The sequence below is a fragment of the Lathyrus oleraceus genome, chromosome 3 (genome assembly GCF_024323335.1).
Source record: "Lathyrus oleraceus cultivar Zhongwan6 chromosome 3, CAAS_Psat_ZW6_1.0, whole genome shotgun sequence".
NCBI classification, from domain to species: domain Eukaryota; kingdom Viridiplantae; phylum Streptophyta; class Magnoliopsida; order Fabales; family Fabaceae; genus Lathyrus; species Lathyrus oleraceus.
This window is the reverse complement of record NC_066581.1, coordinates 191,901,226-191,916,536: the sequence shown is the minus strand read 5'-3', so window position 1 is coordinate 191,916,536 and position 15,311 is coordinate 191,901,226.

The window sequence follows — 15,311 nt, the reverse complement described above, 5'->3', positions numbered from 1 at the left end:
TGATGTGCCAAGTGGTCAGCCAAGATACTACCTTTAATAGCCTTCTGAGCTCGATACTCAATATTATACTCAGATAACAACATCTTCCAATGGGAAATTGTCCCAGTTAAAGCAGGCTTCACAAAGATATACTTGATCGGATCCATTTTGGATATCAACCAAGTCGTATGATTCAACATATACTGGCGTAAGCGCTTAGCAGCCCAAGCCAAAACACAACATGTTTTCTCAAGCATTGAGTATCGAGACTCACAATCAGTAAACTTCTTACTCAAATAGTAGATGGCATGTTCTTTCTTTCCTGACTCGTCCTGCTGACCAAGGACACAACCCATTGAGTCTTCAAGAACTGTCAGATACATAATCAATGGTCTTCCTTCCACAAGCGGAGACAGGATCGGAGGCTCGGACAAATACTCTTTAATACTGTCAAAAGCCTTTTGGCAATCCTCGGTCCAATCATGAGACTGATCTTTCCGGAGGAGCTTGAATATTGGCGCACATGTGGCAGTCATGTGGGATATGAATATAGAAATGTAATTCAAGCGACCAAGAAAACCTCGGACTTGCTTCTCAGTTTTGGGCGCAGGCATCTCTTGTATCGCTTTGACCTTTGCAGGATCAACCTCAATACCTCTTTTACTAACAATAAAGCCCAATAGCTTGCCGGAACGGACTCCAAATGTACACTTGTTGGGATTTAGACGAAGCTTGTACTTCCTCAAACGCTGAAAAAGCTTCAACAGGTGTTCTACATGTTCAACTTCCGTTCTCGACTTAGCAATCATATCATCAACATATACCTCGGTCTCTTTATGCATCATATCATGAAACAAGGTAGTCATAGCTCGTTGATACGTGGCTCCGGCGTTCTTCAAACCGAAGGGCATCACTCGATAACAGAATGTTCCCCAAGGTGTGATGAATGTTGTCTTCTCCATATCCTCGGGTGCCATTTTAATCTGGTTATATCCGGAAAATCCGTCCATAAATGAGAAGACCTTGAATTTAGCTGTATTATCTATCAACATATCAATATGTGGTAGAGGGAAATCATCTTTCGGACTAGCTTTATTCAAGTCTCTATAGTCCACACACATCCGGACTTTTCCATCTTTCTTAGGCACGGGCACAATATTGGCCACCCATTGAGAATATGTAGAAGTCACCAGAAACCCCGCATTAATTTGCTTCTGAACTTCTTCTTTAATCTTCACTGCCATGTCAGGATGAGTTCTTCTGAGCTTTTGCTTCACAGGCACACACTCAGGCTTCAAAGGCAGGAAATGTTGCACGATATCTGTATCTAGACCAGGCATGTCTTCATATGACCAGGCAAAGACGTCAACGTATTCTCGTAGCAACTCAATCAACCCCTTCTTAACAGACTCTTCCAAGAGTGCCCCAATCTTCACTTCTCGCACACAATCTTCAGACCCCAAGTTGACTGTTTCCAGATTCTCAAGGTGCGGCTGAATGATCTTCTCTTCATGCTCAAGTAGACGGGTAATCTCATCAGGAATCTCTTCAACATCATCTTCTTCCGCCTCAAATACAGGGAATTCAATGTTGGGAGATGGTGTTGGATCATTATGTTCAATGGGTTTGATTAACCTGCATAATGATTTTGGATATAAAGAGCTTTTAGAATTCAAGCAAGGCAAATCATTATGCAGATGAAAAGATTGATTTTATTTTATTTAAAAGGGTTTTATGTGATCACCGATTTCATGCAAAAGCAAAAAGGGAAAATAATTGGAAAAACAAACATTTAACATGAATTTATTGAATGGAAGTATCATTGTATTTATGCGCCAACAATGTCATCACTTTTCCTTTTGGCATGGGAGAAGGGTTTTCAAACACAATGAACATTACTTTGACTTATGGATAACTGTTGGAAGATCCACTACGACCCAATTATTGCAGATCCCTCCAGGGATCATAAAATTGCCAGAATCCTCTTCGTCCTCTTCCAAAATGGCAGCAACCTCTTCATCTTGACCGGTGTGGATGAATCCTCCACTCTTGAACAAACCTTGCTTGTTGAAGACCCCAGAAGAATAGCCTATGTCATCCCGGGACTTGTTGTCTTCTAGCTCAATCATCTGCCCCAGACCAGCAGTTTCACCATGCTCAATGGCCAACTTTGCATCTTTATAGGAAGCAAATGAAGGAGTTCTCTTCTCAATAGGTTCAGCAATAGATAAGGCTTGGAACGGAGTTCCAACTTCATCCTTAGCATCTATATAAGAGAAAGAAGACAAATGGCTTACCAGGAGAGCCTTTTCTCCCCCTACCACCACCAGCTTCTTATTCTTTACAAACTTCAGTTTTTGGTGTAGGGTGGATGTCACGGCGCCAACCTCGTGAATCCATGGTCTGCCAAAGAGACAACTATACGATGGGTGAATGTCCATAACCTGGAAGGTAATCTGGAAATCACTCAGTCCGATTTTGACTGGGAGATCAACCTCACCAATCACAGTTTTGCGAGACCCATCGAAAGCCTTCACAACTACTCCACTCTGCCTCATGGGAGGCCCCTGATATGACAATTTCGCGAGAGTGGGCTTCTGCAATACATTCAATGATGACCCAGTGTCCACCAACACATTGGACATGGCGTCATCTTTGCAGCTCATAGATATATCTAATGCCAAGTTATGGTCTTTTCCCTCCTCGGGGAGATCAGCGTCACAAAAACTCAGGTTGTTACAAGCGGTGATGTTTGCAACAATACTATCAAATTGTTCTAGCGTGACATCATGATCTACGTACGCCACATCCAATACCTTTTGCAGAGCCTCTCGGTGTGGTTCTGAATTCCATAGCAGCGATAACATAGATATTTTGGATGGCGTTTGTAGAAGCTTGTCTACAACGTTGTACTCGCTCCTCTTGATGAGCCTTAACATCTCATCGCAATCTTCTTTCGTATTGCCACTCGGGCCAGCAAAAGCAGGAGTTTTCAACGTAGAGGAGGGCTTAGCAACAAGTGCCGGATTCGGAGTGCTCACGGCATTCCCCATCAGGCGTTCAACAAAATCAGCATCAACACTTCTTCGAGCATCAGCTTGAGGCTTCAACGGGGCCTAAAAAACCCGACCGCTGCGGGTCAAGCCACTAACGTCAGCAATGTTAACGACAGATGAAGAGGGCAGGGACACCTTTTTCCCATTTTCCACTGCTACAGCATTGTAGCGATAAGGAACCGCCTTCTCGGAGGAGTACGGTACAGGTTCGGCTGGCTTGATAGTCAGAGCTGGAGAAACCTTCTGCTTGCTACCATCATACTTGATGACAACAGGCTCATGTATCCGGAATACCGGAGAAATTACATTGACTTCAAGAGCATCTTCGTCAACATTTATGTTTTGAAGGATCTCAATAACTCCCTCATTCAACATCTCTTGAACATCTCTGCGCACCTGGAGACACCCTCTCTGATTGACAGAACATACTCCACATCTATCGTGGCTATAATCACACAGCAAGCGATGCATCTCAACCAGCGATTGTCGGATATGGCTGACATATTTAACTTTGTACTTGCCAGGACAACCCTGGACCATATTAATAGATTTCCCATGCTCGGGCAATGGGTTCTTCTTCATATTCGGACCTACGTCCTCGAAAAACAAAATCCCGCTTCTCACAAGGTCTTGCACCTTGGTCTTCAAGGGATAACAATTCTCTACGTCGTGTCCGGGAGCACCAGAATGATACACACAATGAAGCTCAGGCTTGTACCACCACTGGGGGTTAGCAGTTATAGCGGGAGGGTCTCGCGGAGTGATTAAATTTCTATCGATCAAAGACGGATAGAGTTCAGCATAAGTCATCCGAATTGGATCAAAGGTGACCCTTTTCCTCTCATAGCTAGTGTTGGCATTGTTGTTGTTGTTTCGAGGCTGGTAGGCCTGCTGTTGTGGATGTTGTTGTTGTTGCTGATATTGCTGAGTTTGTGGTTGTTAATAATGTTGAGCTTCCCTGAAAATATGTGCTATATGAGCCACCTGATGCTGATTATTGACTGGGCGAGCAATCTTCCTCTTCACAGAGGGTCTTCTCTTGTCATGGGAAGACACAACATGTGCCTCTCCCTCCTTCTTCTTTGCAAAGTTTCCATATCTCTTTGCTGAAGAGCCTTCATCTCGAGTTAAATGTCCTTCACGGACCCTCTCTTCCAATCTCATCCCCATATTCACCATCTCGGTGAAGTCTGAGGAAGCACTGGGTATCATCCTCTCATAGTAGAATGAACTCAAGGTCTTCAAGAAGATCTTGGTCATCTCTTTCTCCTCTAGGGGTGGCACTATCTGAGCTTCCAATTCGCGCCACCTCTGGGCGTATTCTTTGAAGGTCTCTTTCTCTTTCTGGGACATCGCCCTCAACTGGTCCCTATCAGGAGCCATATCCACATTATATTTATATTGCTTGACGAAGGCCTCGCCAAGATCGTTGAAAGAGTGGATGTTCGAACTTTCCAGACCCATGTACCACCGGAGAGCGGCACCGGACAAACTGTCCTGGAAATAGTGGATGAGCAGTTGATCATTATCAGTTTGTGTCGACATCTTGCGAGCATACATCACAAGATGACTGAAAGGGCATGTGTTTCCCTTATACTTCTCAAAGTCAGGCACTTTGAATTTAATAGGGATTTTAACGTTGGGCACAAGGCACAACTCAGCAGCACTCTTACCAAAGAGGTCTTTCCCCCTCAAAGTCTTTAGTTCCTTGCGAAGCTCAAGGAATTGGTCTTTCATGTCATCCATCTTCTCATAAACATCTAGACCCTCAGATGGTTCAGAATGGTAGATGGTATCTTCGACCCTTGGTAATGTGTGCACGACGGGAGGTGGCACTGAAAGGACCGAGCTAGATGCCGGCAAAGAAGCAAGAGTTGGAGCAAAACCTTCTGGTACAAAGTTGGCGGGCCTTCCCCAAGGGAACCCGGCTGGCATATGTCGCAATGCGAAAAACAACCGGCGGAAAAAAAACAGGTTTACAGAGCCGCCACCGACGCTATTCATCCTATGACGGAAAGGAAGCGCAGGACTAACCTAAGAAAGGGAAAGGAAAGGTCTTACGACCAGAGATTACAAGGTACGGGAGTCAGTTACACAAGGGGAAGGTATTAGCACCCCTCACGTCCGTCGTACTCGACGGGATCCACGCTCAAAAGAATAGGAAAAGAATAGAATAAGGTTGCTAATAAACTGCTCAAAGAAATCGCACATACTGGAATAATAAAACAGGTGAAGGAAGATGGAGGAAGTGGACTCGGCAGGATGTCGCACCCTGGGCCTACGTAGTTCGTCAGAAACAAACATCAGAGTCAACATAGTTCAGGGAAAGGGAGACATGCTCGCTAGGATATCACACCCTATGCCTACGTATCTTCTTTATCCAGAGGAAGAATCAAAGCACTCGTAGCTCGACTAACGCACGCCGAAACAAAACACCAAAAAGAGACGCTGAGACGTCAAAAGAAACACTCAAAAGGAAACAGGATGCCAATACATGGGCTTATATCCGACTCCAAACAAACAACACAAACAAGGAAACAGAATGCCAATACATGGACTTACATCCAACTCTTAACAACAACCAAACAAAAGGAAACAGAATGCCAATACATGGACTTACATCCGACTCCAAACAATAGCACACACTAACCAGCGAACACCAAAGAAAACGGTTATCAGATTGACAAACTAATAGGGAGTCTGGAACTCGAGCCTAATAGTTGTCACACAAACACAAAGAGACGCTGAGACGTCAAAAGAAACAAAAAGGTTAAAAAAGATAAAAGGGCGCCCGGAGAGATCTCGCTCGATCTGCTGCCTACGTATCTCATCTAGTATGAGAATCAGGGCGACGTAGTTCCCCTTAATAGGGGAGAAAACACTCTCCTTACCTGAGACCTGGGAAGCAACAAACTAATAGGGAGACTAAGACTCGAGCCTAATAGTTGTCAAGCAATCAGTATCCCTAAGTTGAGATCTCTAATCAGAACCTAACTCACACAGGAAGCAAGTCAGCTAAAAAAACATCAACACCAGTGAACAAGTATCACACACTATATCCACACAAGAGGCCCAAACAATGGGTAGGCTTTAGTCAAGAGGGGTCATATCAACCTCACAAACAAGCCAAACTGTACAAGGGTAGTTTGTAGCTCTTAACCACTAACATTGAACGTCAGGGTGAGCAGATTAAAATGGTAATGAGGATGAGACCTCATGCTCTTAACCCTGGCCAGGGTGAGCTCATGACAATGAAAGCGTGGGGATCCAGAAAGAGGGGCCCTATTCCACTTGACAGACACTGTACAAAGATCTTGGGTACATGTTTTAGAGCATCAGCACGTAGTGCAAGCATAAAGAATGACTCACTGAATAACAGGGGATTGATTGCTAATCCCTTCTATCTGTCAATTGCCTCTTTACTCAGGAGGACTTATCAAGTAACATGCCTCACTTGGAGGTCTTTGGCACAAATGTAAACAAACACAATCAGAGCCTCATAAGGAGGACTTCAGCCAAAATGCCTGCCAAAAAGGTGACAGGACTTCCAGACTACATGGAGTAAGAAGGCTAAACTACCCCAGTGGTGTATCAACCACACTCCAAAGCTTAAGCAAAAGTAAATCTAGCAAGCAACTAATGTACCTGTACAAAAGCTTAAACAGTTAATATCTCAATCAGAAAACTAACAGACAAACAGTGGAACTTTCCAAAATTTACAACTCAATGAACAATGCTCAAGCAATCAAGTGAGCTCATGAGAATCAATTAGAACCTACAAAACAGCAAGAGTTAGTACTCAAAGGCATTTGTATCTCACAAAGTGAGACCAAACCAACCATTAATGCTAAGTGTCCAAACCTAAAACACAAGTCAAGGTTAGTTCATGTACAAAACACTAGTACAAAGACTATGTCCAAAACCAAACCAAATGATCAAAACAGAAGTCAATCTTTTGCACATTGCACATTCAAACATTCAATAAAAATTCCTCAAAAGGACCAACATCAATGCACAAGGCAAGTAGCTCAAATGATCAATGTAAAGCAAAGGCGAGCTAGTGTACACAAAATGGACAATCAAATTAGAAAATCCAAATCAAAACAGAAATACATCCAATGGCCTTGAAATTTTCTATGCAAGCTACTCATGTTATGACCAAGCAATGTGCAAAAAATCAAATCCAGAAGAGTTCAAATGATAGGTGAACAAAAATGCACAAATGCAACATCCAAAATGTGACACAAATTGTCACACTACACCATCGTGTGTCAAAAACAGTGATAGCATATGATAAAAATTCCAAACCAATCATCAAAAATTCATATCACATATGAAGATCAAGCATACAAAAATTCAGGTCAATTGGATCAACACATAGCATTTCACAAGGCCTTGAATGTAACATGTCAATTTAACGCAAGGTTCAATAAAAAATTACCAAATAAAAATCCAGAAACAAACAATTCATGAAAATAATACCAAAAAAATAATAGACACTAAAATAAGACTATGAAAAAAAATTGGAGTCAATTTGGACTATTCTACTATTATTTATGATTTTTTAAAGAGGCATGAAATAATATGAAAATAAACAAATAAAATGGAGGGAAAACAACGTTTGAAATAAATCTAGAATATTCACAACCAAGGATCAAACACATGCACTAAGGATCAATGGCGCTCAAAGTGAAACGCTGCGTTTCACTTAATGACATGGCAGCCACGCAGCAAGTCAACAACACGCAAGCACGGTCAAAAGCATGATAACCAATCAATTGGACACGCTAGCGTACAATCAGCAGCCACATAAGCCAGATGAAACGAAGTGTTTCATTAAACACGCTGGCATGCTACATCAGTGGTCAAACATGGCGTGGCACTGGTCAAACAGAGGAGAACCAATAGAACGCACATGCCAGCACTAACGTGGATGCCACAAGGACTAAAACCCTAGGACACATCAGACGGCGGCGCCGGTCGTCTTCTCCGACCAACCAGGCGGTGGTGCCGCCGTGCATTTTTGCAGGAATGAATAAAACCTATACCAATCGAAAGGTCTTGCCAAGCACATTCCAAATATCATACTAGTTTCATCTAATTCATCATGAATTCTCTGGATCGAGCGCAAACATATTCATGAGCAAAACTTTAATTCATCACCACATGCTCATTTCTCATCCATTTTTAAATCTAAACCTAACAGCATTCTCTACTAAGCGAGATCTACAGAATTATGTACATAAAACATCAAAAGGTGAGGATCAAATTCAACCTACTTGGAAATGGCAGTGGCTGTACACGTGTCCTCAAGCCTTCAAAGTCTCCAGATCTCTTCCTATGCTTATGCCTCGAAGCTTTGTGCAAGAATTAACAGTTGAAATCACCTAGATCCAGCTCAGTTTCAAACTTCCATCTCCATGTTCATGCACTTGAATAACTCAAATTTGGACTGAATTCCACAAAGTAATGGTTGAATCTTGATCAATGAAGGATGATGATCAAGATTATGCAAAGAAATTTGACGTTTATGTGGAGAAATTAGCAAATTCGAAGAGAGAGAAAAAAATGGAGACTTTCTTGAATTTGGATCTGAAAAGTTAGTTATGAGCAAAAGCAGTTAGGGTTTGGCTTTTATATCATGTGTTAATCATAATGCTAATCCACTTAGGCCTTGGTTAATCATGATTAGTGGATTTTGAAGTAATGTGCAAATTTGCAAATAAGCTTAGCATGGCTAATCCACACGTGAACAGTGCCCATGCAAGCTTCATCTTCACTTAAAACCAACCAATAAACATAATGGAAGTGGTATTTTGCTTGTATCTTGAACCAAATTTGAATTGTGAGATTTCCCTCCAAAATACACATGTGAGAAATGATGATCATATGAACTTCTTCCATGCATGGCAAATGGTTCACTTGAAAAGTATTGGTCATGAGAAGTATTTTGCAAAAAGAATGGACCAATTTGGAGTTTTGAATCAAAAGTTATGCCACTTTGAAATTCCATGTATACTTTGTGATCATTTGGCCATAACTTCTCAACCATCCATCACATGGACATGAAATAGGACTTTTTAGAAAGGGGAGAGAAAGATCTTCAACTTTCATGTTTACCAAAAATCCATTTGAAATTTATTTGATGTTGATAAGTCAAGTCAAATGTGAACCAAAAACTTGCCATTTTTGGAAACTTGAAATTATAGGTCACTTTCCATTTTTGGAAACTTTTGCCATGACTTCAAAATCTTCAAGATAGGTGTTTAGAATGACAAATGGACCTCTTTTGAACATGATTGAGGTGTCTCAACTTATTTCCCCACCTCATAGCCCTCAGTTGACTGCACAATTGACTTGTTTGGTCCTCAGATGACCTTGAAATGCCCTGATCAGCTTGAGCCTCTACCACTTGAGGAAATTGCTCAAAAATGAAACCCTAGCTCATGTAAGCTCCTCATAGCAATCATGTGATCCTCATTCCAATAAAATATCTCATCTCCTTGAGAAACCCTAGTTGGAAGAATGTCATTGATTAGGGTTGACCAGAGGTCAAAACCCTAATCCAAAGGAACTTGAGAATGAATCATGAAACCCTTGATGATGATAGAACCATGATGATGGTAATATCATTGCAAACAAGATAATGCTCAAGACCTTTGAAGGATCAGGAAACCCTAATTGAAGTGCAAACCCTCAGATGGTTGATCATCAATCCACAGAAACCCTCAAGCTTTAATCATGTAACTTCCCATCTTCTGAAAAACTTTGGAGGATGACCTTCTTATTTTCAGATGATATGCAAAATGCAATGCCTAATGTCCTAAAACATGAAATGCAAAAACCCAAGCTAGTCTCAAGAAGAGGAGGGCAAATTTTGAGGTGTTACAGCTGCCCCTATTCAATCCACTGTGAACCTGTCGATATGAACAACCTCGGCTTTCAGATGATCAGAGTGAAGAGTGGTTGAATACAAAGAACAAACGAACAATTTGCGCTCCGCTAGGAATTAAGTAACAATGCCTGTCAGAATCGGCAAAGCGGTGACCTTAAAAGAAGAATCCGTCTGGTACGGTGATAGTCGGCCTGAATACCGAAAAGAATGTTAACCTGGATACCAAAATAAATGGTAACACAGGAATAACCGTGGCCTGAACGCCGCATCCGCTGGGGATTATCATTATTATTATTATTATTTTTATTATTTTTATTTTTTTTATTTTTTTCTATTTTTTTTTCCTTTTTTTTTTGCTTTTCTTGAACCCCAGAACTTTTTGATTGATTTTTTTTCTTTTTTTTTTTTGCTTTTCTTGAACCCAAAAACAAATATTTTCTTTCGCGCGAGTGATCCTCGATCACCGCATTTGGACCCCGACAACCTCATGTCATTCTTACTGCCAAACAATGAACCTCATTCTCCATTTGAACCCCAGTCGCCTGACGATAACTCGCGATCATCGTTGTGAACCCCATTCTCCAGAAAACACCCCGTGTCTCCTTTTCTCCATTTGGACCCCGTTCTCCATTTGAACCCCGTGCTAATTCCGTTGGCAACGTCGGAAATAACACCAAACACCACTCTGATGGCGACATACTAAAGGGTATACCTTCACAAAAGGAAGGTAACATGTGCATTTCTTCCTCAGAAGACACCCATAACGACTTTTGTTGGCCTCAGCCAAAGTCTGAGGTGACACATGATCAGAAGACAATCCTAAGGACCTCATCCCGGATACAATCTTCAATTCCAGTTGAACCCCGTTCTCCAGAAAATGCCCAGCACTTCCTTTTCTTCATTTGAACCCCGATTTTCGCGATGATCGCGTAACATTCTCCGATCTTCATTTCCATCTCCGCCCGACGGAAACTCTTCCTCCAATATCGCGCTACTGGGGAATACTGTTGATCCAACGTCACGATGCTAAACTCCTCAGAGTAACATCTTCCAACTTCCATCTCCGCACGATGGAATTTTCCTCCAATATCGCACTAATGGGGAATACTGTTGATTCAACGTCACGATGCTAAACTCCTCAGAGTAACATCTTCCAACTAGCCAAACCAATTCTCAAACGGTAACCACGACTTGAGACTAGCTTATGCTTGCAATGCTGATGCATGAGTTTGAATCTTTCAATGGCGTAATGCTCCATAACCATGGAAATGCTACGCAATGAGTTATGCAATATGCTATGCTTTTCTAAATGATGAATGTATAAAACGTATCCCCCTCAGGGGATGACACGAGCCACTCTGCTGAGGAACTCGGTATCTCTCCAATCTCCAACCCTACTTGGGATAACACCGCTGCTGGGGAAAGAACAACCCTTATTAGGGATGACCTCCACTGAACCCGGTCCACTTGGGGACTTTGCTGGGGAAACAGCTACCAACGCACACCTCCGCTGGGGAAACAACAATCTTTAGACCTGCTGGGGAAATAACAATCTCAACCCTGCTAGGGGAAACAACAACCTTCAGACGTGGCTGTCGAAGAAATACCGATCTCGAACCTGCTGGGGAGAAACAGCAACCTTCAGGCCTGGCTGCTTAAGAAATACTGATCTCGAACCTGCTGGGGAGATACGGCATATTTGACACGGAACACCTGTCGACTCGTCGAACCCTGGCGTTCACCCTCTAACCATAGTATCAATTTTCCACTTTTTCAGACTTTGAAGAGTCTTCTTGATTCATCACCTTGTATTCTCGACTTCTCCCTACTTCAGGAAGATCGACCTCCTTAGATTCGTGTCAACTCCAGTCCTCAGACTTTGAAGAGTCTTCTTGATTAACCCTCAAGGATCGTCGCAATTCTTTCGCCGTCTTCACACCATTCCTCAACTCTTGGTCCCTGATTGGACTCGAAGGATTGTTTTGTCAAAAACGCTTCTCGTCACAACCTGCAAGTGAGTGAAAATAAACCAACAGCACCTGCAAAAGAGATCGTTAGATAAAACGTGCCCCAGGCATGCCAAAATTTCAACACCCAGGTCACTCAACCTTCCGAATAAGATTTCAAGTTCTCAATCCTATAAACATGCATTGGAAGGGACCCGTATGTTTCAAAATGCAAAGATTCTTTATCAAAATAAACGGATGTTTTTGTAATCAAAGCGGTAATGAAAACAAAAACAAAATTATTTGACTGAATATGCATTTTATTGATTGAAAAAAAAGGTGGCTCGTAACTGAGCAATACACAGGAAGCAATCCCTGAAAAGAGGTATTTGAGCATAAAAGGAAAATCTATCCTAATGGCAATGTGAACCCGTGATCTCATCGAGTTCCAACCCGGTTATAACCCATATGTCCTCAAGACTCTCCGCGCTTTCTGCCTTCTGAACAAGACGCTTCTGACCGATCTCTGCCGGAGATTATTCAGGAGTCATATCCACAGTACAAACGATCATGCTAGACGCAGTTGTTTGTTTCATTCCCTCTTTTTCCTGGACTGCCCTTTCGGGTTTTCAGTCCACCGGGATACCCTTTTTTGCCCAAGCCGCCCTTGTGGGGTTTTCGACTTGCCGGGTGTACAATTTTTTCTTTTATCCCTAATTTTTGCCCGAACCTTTTTCATTCATTTTTTTGGTTCGCCGGGATGCCCATTTTTGCCTGGACTATTTTATTCTTTTCGTCCAGCGGGTCTCTTATACGAAGTATTTTTTAACTGCATCCGCATTCACAGGGGATGGAAAATCCTCACCATCCATGGTCGTCAACAACAAGGCTCCGCCAGAGAAAACCTTCTTGCCCACGAATGAACCTTCATAATTGGGTGTCCACTTGCCCTGACGATCGTTCTGAGGAGGAAGGATCCTTTTCAACACCATATCTCCTACATGGTATACACGAGGTCGCATCTTTCGATCAAAAGCGCGCTTCATTCGTTGTTGGTACAACTGCCCATGACAAATGGCCGCCAACTCTTCATACCGAGTCCTTACCCATTCAGCCTCTTCCAATTTTACATCCATCAGGACTCTCAACGATGGAATCTGGACCTCAACCGGTAGCACGGCTTCCATTCCATACACAAGCGAGAAAGGTGTTTCCCCAGTAGATGTACGTACCGAGGTTCGATACCCATGCAATGCAAACGGAAACATTTCGTGCCAATCCTTATAGGTCATGACCATTTTCTGCACAATCTTCTTAATATTCTTATTAGCCGCCTCGACCGCCCCATTCATCTTCGGACGATAAGGAGAAGAATTGTGATGCTCGATCTTGAACTCCCGGCACAATTCTGCCATCATCTTGTTGTTGAGATTAGAACCATTATCAGTAATGATTCTTTCGGGAACCCCATATCTGCAAATAATGTCTCTCTTCAGGAATCTGGCCACGACCTGTTTCGTCACATTTGCATAAGACGCCGCTTCCACCCACTTGGTGAAGTAATCGATAGCCACTAATATGAACTGGTGCCCATTCGAAGCCGTAGGCTCGATCTTTCCGATCATATCAATGCCCCACATAGCAAACGGCCACGGAGACAACATCAAACTCAACGGGTTTGGAGGTACGTTCACCTTGTCAGCATAAATCTGGCATTTATGACATCTCCGCGCGAAGTTGAAACACTGAGCCTCCATTGTCATCCAATAATAACCAGCTCTTAACAACTTTTTCACCATCGCATTCCCACTGGCATGAGTACCAAACGACCCCTCGTGCACTTCTTTCATCAATTGGCTTGCTTCTTTGTCATCGACACATCTAAGCAAAACCCAATCGAAATTCCTCTTGTACAGAACCCCGTCTTTGTTCAGATAAAACACCATGGCCAACCTCCTCAGAGTCTTTCGGTCTTTCTTAGAAGCTCCCTCGGGATACTCTTGGGTTTCCAAATAGCGTTTGATGTCATAATACCACAGCTTTTCATCATCAGGTGTTGTTTCAACAGCAAACACATAAGCCGGTCTATCCAGTCGTCCCACCTCAACACTAGGGAATTGATTCCACCACTACACTTTAATCAAAGCGGCCAGTGTAGCCAAAGCATCTGCTAAAGGATTTTCTTCTCTCGGCACATGGTGTAATTCCACCTTGGTGAAGAACGTCAACAATCTCCTCGTATAATCCCGGTATGGAATTAAGTGAGATTGATGCGTATACCACTTCCCGCTAACCTGGTTCACAACCAAAGCTGAATCTCCATAGATAACAAGGTTTTTGATCCGCAAATCAATCGCCTCTTCAATACCCAAGATACAAGCTTCGTATTCAGCCACATTGTTGGTGCATTCAAACGTTAGTCGAGCAGCAAAAGGAATGTGGGATCCCTTCGGCGTAACCAAAATAGCATCAACTCCACTACCATTCACGTTAACGGCCCCATCAAACATCAGAATCCATTCGGACTCAGGGTCAGGCCCCTCCTCCGGTATCGGTTCCTCACAATCTTTCGATTTGAGAAACATGATGTCCTCATCAGGGAACTCAAACTTCATCGGTTGATAATCCTCAATGGGTTGCTGAGCGAGGTAATCAGACAATACACTCCCCTTTATCGCTTTCTGAGAAGTATACTGTATATCATATTCAGTCAAAATCATTTTCCATCTCGCAACCCATCCGGTCAATGCTGGCTTCTCAAATATATACTTGATCGGATCCATCTTGGAAATCAACAAAGTGGTATGGACCAGCATATACTATCTCAGTCGGCGAGCAGCCCATGCCAAAGCACAACAAGTTTTCTCGAGCAGTGAATATCTTGTTTCACAGTCGGTAAACTTTTTGCTAAGGTAGTAAATTGCAAGCTCTTTTCGACCAGACTCGTCATGTTGCCCCAGTACACACCCCATAGACCCCTCAAGGACCGTCAAGTACAGGATTAACGGTCGTCCCTCCACAGGAGGCATCAGAATCGGAGGCTCCTGCAAATATTCTTTTATTTTTTCAAATGCCGCTTGGCAATCATTATTCCACCTGACCGCTTGATCTTTTCTCAACAATTTGAATATAGGTTCACACGTGGCTGTTAGATGAGACATGAACCGTGAAATGTAGTTCAATCTACATAAGAAACCACGAACCTCCTTCTCTGTTCTCGGTTCAGGCATTTCTTGTATCGCTTTTACTTTAGCAGGATCAACCTCGATTCCTCTTTCGCTTACAATAAACCCCAGCAACTTACCGGACCGCACTCCGAAAGTGCACTTATTCAGATTCAACTTCAATCTGAAATGTCTCAACCGGTCAAACAACTTGGCCAAGTCTACCAAATGCCCCTCTTCTGTTTGGGACTTTGCCATCATGTCATCAACA